Here is a 10,660-nt window from a genome sequence, read left to right as displayed (position 1 = left end):
TATATGGAGCGTCTGCAGCGCGCATTGAATGGCTCATAGCTCCTTTGATCGGCTGGTTCACCACCGGATTTCCCGCATGGAAAAATTGACGGTCTCGATCATTTATGACTATTGCTGGCAGTTGTAAATGTGGTGCTTCGGTTATGCTTCCGCCTCCGTAAGATATTAAGAAACGTCTATTCTACATTCATCTCACAATCCTTAAAAACAAAAAAAGTGTGATATGTCTGTTTCTGCAATATTCTAATTGGCTCAGACAGATATGCTTGAAACATTTCCAGATTATCTCAAATGTTCACAAAGGCACCATACACAATGACGGTGATGGTGGCTTTGGAGCTTTTCTCTGCCCTTCGACTGAAGTACGATGCGTATTTCATATACCAAATTCAGCCTATCCTTATACAGGGATCTTTCAACTTCTTCTAACCTCTCCATTCTGAACTTAACCACTCTGACATGTTACCCCGACGAAAGCATAAAAGTCCTGCACACCTTAATCAACTCTCAGCGCTGCATCCGCTTAGATAAATACATTTAGTACTATGGACTCGTACCCGTATCTCTCACAACCTAAATCTTCTACAGTTGGAACCCAGAACTAACATGTACAAACAGTTTTTTTCATCACGTTTGCTTTCCCGGAAATGTTCGTTGTTTGCCTCTGACTGATTTTTCGTCTGCAATTCGCATATGATGTTAGTGTCACTCCTGCTATAGCCCAAGGTGGGCTGTAGCACTTAAAATTTTTTTAAAAATGAAATAAATAAAAATAACGACCATGACGGCCCGAAAATTTCGTGCAAGTTTGATTACGTTCGTTGGCTGATTGCTCACTGCCTCATCAAGCTGTATTCAAACCAGCGCGTCGCAGAGAGTCCCCTGTTTGTTGTTCAGGCTTACGCCGTCGTACTAGAGCACAACTAATCCAATTACGGGTTGACCCTGTGTACGTGTGTGAACGTTCATATTGACCAGGACCAACAAGTCCGCCGTCTACGTCTTGCACTTACTGCGAGACAATTCAGCGCCTGATTGTGGAGTGCCCCCTTTCATTACGCAGCGCTCGTTGGTATCATCTCTCTAGCCTGTGTTGCATGACATACTTAACGAATGTCTGCACGGTAATGGTTGCGCGTCTCGACGGCACTGAACTTAATACACTCCACATTCTTTTATAGAAGAAACTAACTCAGGTTTCGGCTTATAGCTTATCTTTTTTCACATGACAAGACTTTAGACATTATCACTTCTGTCTCTACCATTCTTTTAGTTGCTGGAACAGCAATGACTGACCCCACTGTGCATGATTTGTACGATGTGTTTGATTGTCCTGTTTTGCTTTCACATTTGATGTCTTTCGTTGTCTGCGCTCTTTCGTTGCTAAATTCAATTTCTTTGAGTCTTTCTCTTCCTTTCTGAAAAAAAGGCAGGCATTGTACATCTCCTGGTAGCAGTTGCCAGCCTGCTCCTATAGCTTTCCTTTTCTCCTCATGTGCATGTTTGCTTGAAAAACAAATAACAAAAATTTCACGTCCGATTGTGCTTAGGTGAGCAAGTTTTATAAAATGCCACAGCGCCACATAAAACACGAAACAAAAGTTATGTTAGCGTGATACCCGTTTCTCTTTATCAATACGCCCATGATACGATGATCGTGACTACCGCCCACAGCTACTATGATGCGATTGCTTCTTTACAGTCTGCTGCCACAAAAGCTATGGATTGGTTTCAAAACAACCTAATTACTATAAATGTATCTAAGACGCAATTAATCTGCTTCCATAATCCTTTAAGGAGGGTAGCCCTTGATTATCCTCTTGTTTTGCATTCTTCAGATTGTTCAGCTTGTTCTTGTAGACCTTTAAAGTACTCACCTGTTGTAAAATATCTTGGTTTATATCTTGATAGCGACCTTTCTTGGAACAGTCACCTTGCTTACGTTTGTAAAAAGCTTCGCGCCGTATCCTGTTTGCTGTACAATATAAGATACTACATGCCCTTATCAGTAAGGAAAACTATAACACATGCTTTAGGCTACAGTCTACTCCGGTATGGAATAACAATTTACGGGCACTGTGCTGTCCGCTGGCACAACAGAATAAATGCGATACTGCACTCCCTCTTAAAAAACATATCTTATGATCTGAACCTGAATGCTGACACAGACCGTTTCAAAGTACTTTCGATGCCGAATTTCAATGATCTTTTAATGCAAACGGTTGTTTTGAAACACTTCTGGTGCAGTCAATTCTTAGTTCCATACACAGCTTCCCGATGCTTAAGGCCCAGGGACCCCTTTTGGAGGCCACGTTGTTCCACAAGGTACGGCACTAGAGCTCGGGCCCATTATGTGCCCACCTACTTCAATAAATTACCGCACAGCACATTTTGTGCAAAAACAAAATATAAGTTAAAGAGACTACTAAGGAGTGTCTGTTCGTAAAGACGTACTTGTTCCATTTATTTACCGTTACTGCTTGTGTTTTATGCATGTGGTTGTGCCATTCCTTTGCACCATGACGGTCAGTCTGGTATATGGTTATACATCATCTCACGGTAATTTTTGTTCACACGCATTGCTGTACTTCTGTGTTTCATTATGCTCAATGAAATTTCTTTTCATAGACACTAAAAATTCTAATTACCTTTTTTGGTGTTCTATACTTGAGTTCGCTGCTTATAACTGGCATATCAATGTACCGTGTATGGTTTTGCTGCCTGCCAGGCACTGCCGCTCAAGCCTTCAAAGGCTTTGGCAGGCCTGTATGAATGTACTGATTTGATTATTGGCAATAAAAGTATTATTATTATTATTATTATTATTATTATTATTATTATTATTATTATTATTATTATTATTATTATTATTATTATTATTATTATTATTATGTGAACTTGAAACGACAGGGCTGCTACAAGGGATTTATCCACGGCTTCCTCTTGCGCTGAACTTGACGTATAACAAAACCAGCTGCAATAATTTTCCGGATGCAGCCGCCTCAACATCGTTGAGGACAAAACGACGCAAGACATATAAGACAAAAACCAGAATCGCAAGGGCACCTAGGGAAAAGGAATAGAGAAGATCATTAAGAATCAGTGACGCGTCGCGCAAGGGGACGCAGGAATGCTTCGTGTCAAGCGCGTGGTATCTAACGGCCACAGAAGGCATCGTGGGAAACACCACCATTGTGTTTTCCTCAAAGGCTGGCTTCCTCAAGTAACGCTTCAACCTTTCAGATTCTTCACAACCCTTTTTGTTGTGTGTTTGGTCCTCACCGACGATTCTCGTCAAAATTCCGGCGGTGCCACTTGGTCAAAGTCGTTTGCTTGTATCCTCGGCAAGCCTTACCAGAAAGGCACACGCTCTAGCTCGTGCGTTTGAGAGCTCCAGAGCTTTATTGTAAACATTAGCTACTTCCCTTCCGAACTATTTAGCATCGCCGCTCTTTTAAGATTCTTGTTACGCTTGCTAAAGTACATCGGAATATCGTAAGCACGCCTGAAGTGCATGGCTTGACGTCAAATGCAGACCTACGCAGGGAGAAGACAGACGGACGGACGGACATGGGAGGATGTGCAGGGGTTCGGCTTTAGAGTATGCATCTGTTCCTATATACTGAAACCACAAAACAGTAACAAAAATAACGAATGAAGCCGCCAGAAGAAAACGATAACCCTGACCTCCACAAGCAAAATATCTTCTTTAAGCCTAGGCTATTATCTTTGGCCCGCAGAACCTTAAATGAGGAACGTAAGCAAAGAACCCTTCTATGATCTCGCAAGCATGGGGTGTCGAAGAAAAGTGTGAATGTTAAGGAGGCCTTGATTGGCTCTGATATATTTATTCAGAATATTTGGAAGGTAAGTGTTGATAAGTGTTGACAAGGATCGCATAAGTGTTGATAAGTCTTGGATCAAGTCTCATAGTATTGATAACGATCGCTAAGCCTTCATAAGGGTCTGATCTAGTCGGATCAAGTTGATAACGAGCGATGAGGGTCGTTAAGCGTGTATACAGGTGGGATCAAGTTTCATAACATTGATAATGACACCGGGCTGCGTGGAGATGAGCAAGCGACACAATGCTTACGCACACTTATACAGATCCGAGAGGAGTATCGCTGTGAATTTTCGTGGCTTCCTTTTGTGACTGTACAAGTGGAATTAACCGCATTCATTAAAATATCATGGTTATGCTGTACACGTATGGTAAACCTTGGGGAGCAGCTACCTCGTGAAGCTGCTGCACGTAAGAGCTTTTATGCGTTTGTTCCTTCCCTTATCGATGAAGGCAAATATAAGAAACTTACGGTGGCTTGAGATTTCTTTCCAAATATATGTTATTTCTGTATCAATATGGATTCAGCTAAGGAAGAAGTAATATCCTCAGAGGCAGCCCTATTATGACGCAACGTTCTACATGATTTCGTTTCAAAACAGTTTTTGTCATTTTCAATTTACATTTACAATATTGTCTCCATACATCGCGCCAAGGGTCGCATTTTAAGATAACCTTTGAATCTTTTTTACTGTTTAGAAAAAGAACCTCGTAGCTCATTTCAATTTGTTTTGCCACCGACGAAAAGTCAAAGTTCCAAATCAAGGACATGGCAGATCCAGCAGCACTAAGAGCAACTTCTGTTGTAATAATTTATTACACCCACCATTGAAAGCAGAAAATTGATGAACCTTAAAGAAATGGACCAGAAAGACGCCTGTTTCCCAACATTCGGCACCTCGGCTGCTAAGTGACGACAAAGTTTTCCTTTAGCCCTTTAATTAGGGTGTTTCTTTTTATCACAGCACAACATCTCCCCCTTCCTTGTTCGGAAGTCTTCTTAATAGCCTCGAGCTCATCTCTCATTAATCAACTTAGCGGCTTTTCCTGAACCGGCGAAAACGGGGAAACAGATAGAAATAGCCAAAGTTAATGGAGTCTCCTCTTAGCACCAGCAATGCGATGGTTCGCTTGTGCTTACGGGTCTGTACGTGACAGGCTTATTGAATTACCCGTATGATCAATGAACCAAAGCGGCGCCGTCCGTGATACACACCCTACACTTGCTGCGAGGGCCTTTGCATGCCCTTCAGTCGACTCCGTTAACAAAGTGACGCCCGGGTCCGCCTTGACATGGCGTCGCAACAAGTGTTTCTCTTGTTTGACTTCATTTGTTACTTGGTGCGGGCAGATTAACAACTCCTGCCAGCATTTGAGTCGCAGCGCTGCTAAACATCGAAAAGGATGGCAGGTGCAGCTGCCTGTAATTGGGGCAACGACAAAGTTAATTACCTCGTGCCGAAGGGCATCAGTGACATAGGCTCGTAGCCATGATTGACTGATCTTAGGTGCCGTCTAAAGAGTGGAATAATGACTATGTTTCGGAAGATGGAATAACTCATCGTAAAGATACGCAAGCGGGATAGCAATCCAGCCTATAAGGTAAAAACACATTTGAATATGAGTTTCATAAAGCCCATAATCAGCAAAAGATACAACACAACTAAGAGTTATGCCGCAATGAATACTAAAGCTGCGCATTACCGCATTGGGATCACATCTGAGACTACGTCATGTCTTATCGAACAAGACTGCTCTCAAAAACCAATGGCATTTGCAGCAGGAATACCATCACATAACAATAATTTTAGCAATCCAGTTTGTTCCAGTAAACAACATTGCTTTGAACAAGTTGGCCCACCTAACTTTATTGTTTATGGTAGCGAGCGGCTTGTTCTAGACACAATCTTGTGACACGTTGCTTCACCTGTAAAACAAGGAATGCCTCTACAGCAATCAGGACTTCAAGGGCGCCCACCTGCAAGTCGAGTCACTCACATATCAATCTTGAACAGTAAATTCTAAACATAGAACCACGCTGCTCAGAATGACCAAGGATTAAACACGGGTGCACAATACCATTCTGAAAATTTACATTGTAAATCCAGAGCGCGTTTCATATGACACGTCACAATAAAAACGCCCAATAAGGACTTGAATAAAAGACTTTTTTTGCCACAAGTTAAGACACACAGAAGGAAGACACATACTGGACTGTCTTAGAAACAGATGTTCAGGCTTGCGCACTGAAGCGTTAAACTAGGCATGGATGGCTACTCTAACGTTCGATTAGCACCAAATAATACAGGCTAACTTGTCATTGTCGTTTTCGAAAATGTTCGGTATACTGAATTATATAAAAATAGCAAAATATTTCGCAACAAGTTATTGCTAAAATCTTGATACTGTGCATCTGGTAAACAAGGTATGTATCGCGATTTACAATACGGGAAGCAAGGAAAAATTTTTTTGAAGAAATGCAGAAATAAAATGAATAATACAAGCTATTTTCTTTCATTTCGCTATCGAAGCCTACAATACAACTTGACAGTATTTCATCTAGCAGAGTATTTTAAATACTATGCTTGTAGTCTGTCCTTTATTGTTTTTGGGGTCTCTACTCGCGTAGCGTCATTGCCTTTTATATTACGACCCGAGATGTTTTATTTGCAACTGGCCCTTTTTTCGTGTGCTTACGGCACACAAGTACATCAGCAGTGGGTCCTTTTTTTTTTTTTTTAGGCAACTTGCGATTTTTTTTCGCCGACCTTTATTGAGGGCATTTCAAAAGGTCTATTCCATACTGTAACAATTCGTTGAAAAGCTTGTTTGCAAGAAGGCTTTAAAACGTTTAGAGGCTATTTGGGCAGTGTTGAATCGCTAATATTAATCGTGTCTATAAAACTTATTGTGTGTCTCTGATAGTAAGCTTTCCTTTTTTTTGCTGTAACAGCAAGCAAGAGCTCAAACCTGGGTTGGCTTTGTCAGTCTGTTCCTTCCGTTTCTTCTGTGAGGCTGGTGACGACGTGATCGACAACACAGAATGGTGATTTCTTGGTGTCGTTAGGTTACCCAGCCATTCCCAGCGTCAGCCTCGCCACATTGCCTGAGAAAAATGAAAGCTTTCCACGACTGGGATTTAAACGCCCATGCCAGTGAAGCATGCATATGGGAGTCGAACGCGCTAACCACTGAGGATGGCGCTACAGCCCTTGGCAATTACGGGATAGCTATGGGCTGCATACAGGCTCTGAGAACAGTGGCATGTGCGCAAGTTGCAGATAAAAAAAATAACAGCGTAAGAGACAGAACATTATGCGGAGGTAGACGAAGCGTTTTGTCGGTCTCCTTCTTATGACCAGTGTCTTGCGCCGCTACTCGCATATTATGCAGCATGTGCCAATCGGCCCAAGTTCGCACTGTATCTGCGCATGTATTTCTGAAGCAGTAACATGCTATACTCTACCGGAGATGTATTATGTTATTTGCATCACATAAACATTGTTCTTGACAAAACTGCAGTGTGCTTTCGTGCGTTGCACTTGTGGTCGTGAAAGCAGCGTCAAAGGACAAAAGGGGGCGTACATGACAATGATGATGGTAAGCTTCAAACATGGTCCCTACCTGCAATATAATATGCGCCGCGAATAGTTGGTTGAAAGGTTGGTTGAAGACGACGAATAAAGAATCGACAACGACATTCCCAACCACGACGTCCCAACAACGACGCCGCGCAATTTATACTCATTTGCACTGTAGCTCACACTATTCCCAATTATTCTGCGCCCTATGTAGTAGTACTGCGATGGTATAGAGAGAATGAAACCACTCAAATCGCGTAAGTAGAATTGCGTCATTTTGCTAATTTCAATATTCACAGCAACTGCATTAAAGCTTTGGCATCAGCAACTGTTTCATTTTTCGAGCTTCAGAACGAGCCACCGAGCCTTCAAAGCATGAATCGTTTAACAAAGTAACTGCCTTCCTCATTTCCGCCGTAAGTATACATTTACAAAAAAAAATGAATTTTGAAAATAGTGTAAGGGCACCTCACATTTTAAGGTCATCTGAAAGGCCATGCTACAATCACGTCGAGCGTGTGGGTGCTTGGCCTCTCTGTCCTGCTGAGCGATGGGAACAAAAAGACGTCACTGTCTTACATTTTAAAAAAATGTTGATCGCCGCCAACCAAAAATGCTTAGCAAAATCATTTGGTCAAACCAGTATAATGTAAAGGTTCGATTAAGCTATGTATTTTATAGAAAAATGTATAGATCACCTTTAGAGGAAGTATTTGAGAGTGTTAAAGTCTCAGAGTACTAAAATCTGCCCACGTACCTTGCCCTAATTCCACAATATGCATTGATATTTCGTACAGAAAAGAACATGCGCACATAACAAAGAAAAAAGCGTTACTTAATTCGCACTATTCCTTTTTTACTACCACACAATTGTAGTTATATTTCAAATGGTATAATAAATATATTTCTTTATAAATTACTGAAGTTACATGTGTTTTACTACCAAACTCCTTTCCCCCTTCAAAGATGCTCTATACCACTTGGTTCTTATTCTGCTCTTCGTAATGAGAGAACGTTATTATTTCAAGGAAGGGGCAGACAACCAAAAGAAACAAACACATTTCAGAGACAGAAAATATTTGCTTGGCAGTTCGGAGTTTTCTAACTGAATCCAATCGAACACCCTGGTAAACTAATTCGGAATTTGTAATTTTGGCGCTTAGCATATTCTTTATTTGTCTCTTCCTTGCGCAAGCGACCCTCTTACAATTTGGTACCTGTCCTGAAAACTTCAACTGGACAATTTTTCTTGTGGCGTCAAACACGCAGGAGAGTTTCCTCCATGGCATTCTATTGCGAAAATTGTTGTTGTTGCATTTCTGTGTAGTGAATAATTCTTCGGCCTGGAAATTCGGTTTTATGTAGTCCTAGGCTCAGAAGTGTCTTCACTGGGGCTTAGATGCACTTACAGAAAGTCTGAAGAATTACATCTATAATTGGCAATTTACATTTTTCATTTACACACATATTGTCCCTTTATTTTACCCCCATGATTGATGGTCCATCTCCCACTGTGGGTTTGGGCCGAAATTATTTATAAGAACAACAAATAATGGGTATGAACCACATTTTGAGGCAACAACAACAAGGGTAATTACGATGCTTAATATCATTTGTTGCTGGGCTAGTTTATTTATTCTTCAATAGATTAACACACAAAAGCTCAAAAGCTGGATGGGACATAGAAACAGACGTTGGTGCGTGGCCTGTGTCTAGGTTGCTGTCCCGCCCGAGTTGTGCGCTTTTGTTAATCAATGCTAATAAAAATCATGAGCCATTGCACTGCGTGAATGTGGTTGACCAGCGAACCTGTTTAGCACACGAAACAAGGTGACACAAATTTTTTAACCAAGGTATGAATTAATTTGCCGGGATTTTCGCATACATTGGCGGGAACGACGGGACCGCCTCCCCGAGGAACCGGAAGAAACTGGACACGCCTGAAGTTTCGAAAGGACTGCGAGCTCTGGAGAGCGGAAGGAAAGTAGACACGCATGCTGTTAGAACGCGGGTCAAATTGTAGTGCTTGTTCTGATGAGCTTGATATCTCATACGGGTTATATTTGCGCCCAAGATATTAAAATTACTTTTGCAATTTGTCGGAGTGCTAGAAGCCTGCTTAACCTCCGCCGAGGGTCACCCGGTATTGCACTATCTCCGGGATCGGCCTACAGTTTATGCGCACGCAGTAAAATAAATACACGCAACCCTAGCCATAAACATCTTCAGTGTAAAATTCGAGGACGCCTAAGAAACATTTATGAGTTGTGATGCGAACAAATTATAGTCCAATTGAACAAGGCTTAGCGGTCCTTCGAGTTATTAACTGCTCGCGGGCAAGCGAGCACGTTGAGACGCTTGTCCCATGCCTCCTAGACAGCACGAGGCTGTGCATTTTGATGTGTGACGCCATGCTACTTTGCCTGACTGCCATATAATCTAACGGGGACGCTGCCTCGTATAGCGCGGTCACTTTGATGTCGCCTCTTTCGTCACGGCGGGCTTGGAGATGGAAATTTCGGTCCAGCTAGCACGATGCCATAAAGCAGAGTGCACTGGCCTGTTTCGCGCTGGTTTAGCCTAGTGGATAAGACTCTTCTCCTGAGCATATGGTAGAGTAGATAGTTTCTCATCTCACTACAGGCAACGTTTTTTCTTTCGAAATTATTCTATTTTTTACGCAATAATTTCTTTATAGCGATTACTGAGGCGAAGTTAGAACGCAGGCGAGAGCTTGCGCGGTCAAGGAACGCGCGGGTAACACAGGCTTGCCAGAGCGAGGGTGACGAGGCGTAGCAGCCATGAGCGCTCCATTCACGCAACACCCCTGGCGCCTCAGCAGATGTATCCCTTCGCCGGCTCTGATCTGTCGAGGTACGCACCTGACATGGCATTGCAGCCAATGGGAATTTAGGTGCTATTTCGCTGCTGCACACGCCGTATTTGTCACTCAATGGATCATCTGATGATTTCGCATCAGTGAGATAATGATATTTGCTGTGAATTAATGTTGATGACGCAGTAAATGAGCTTAGAGCCGAAGCCATCGCTGACGTCGGCTGTCTTTCTTTTTATTAATTCGCACAGGCTTGGCATCTAAGTTTCAGAAATAAATACTCACGTTTTAAATGGCTATCTGATAAGCGATTTGGTATTCGAGTCACAATTCGCATTCGAATGGTGTTAGAAAAATTTGGCATTCACTCGCTTCTTTCTTACACCAACACATTTGGTG

At 42.2% G+C, this 10,660-nt stretch overlaps 1 pseudogene; it reads left to right on the top strand.

The window, feature by feature from the left end:
- Positions 1-9,429: 9,429 nt before the first annotated feature.
- On the top strand, positions 9,430-9,602 carry LOC142580604 (U2 spliceosomal RNA; annotated as a pseudogene).
- The last annotated feature ends 1,058 nt before the right edge of the window (positions 9,603-10,660 follow it).

Source organism: Dermacentor variabilis, chromosome 4 (assembly GCF_050947875.1).
Source record: "Dermacentor variabilis isolate Ectoservices chromosome 4, ASM5094787v1, whole genome shotgun sequence".
Lineage (NCBI taxonomy): Eukaryota > Metazoa > Arthropoda > Arachnida > Ixodida > Ixodidae > Dermacentor > Dermacentor variabilis.
Note: the sequence above shows the minus strand (reverse complement) of the source record. Positions and strands in the feature narration are given on the sequence as shown.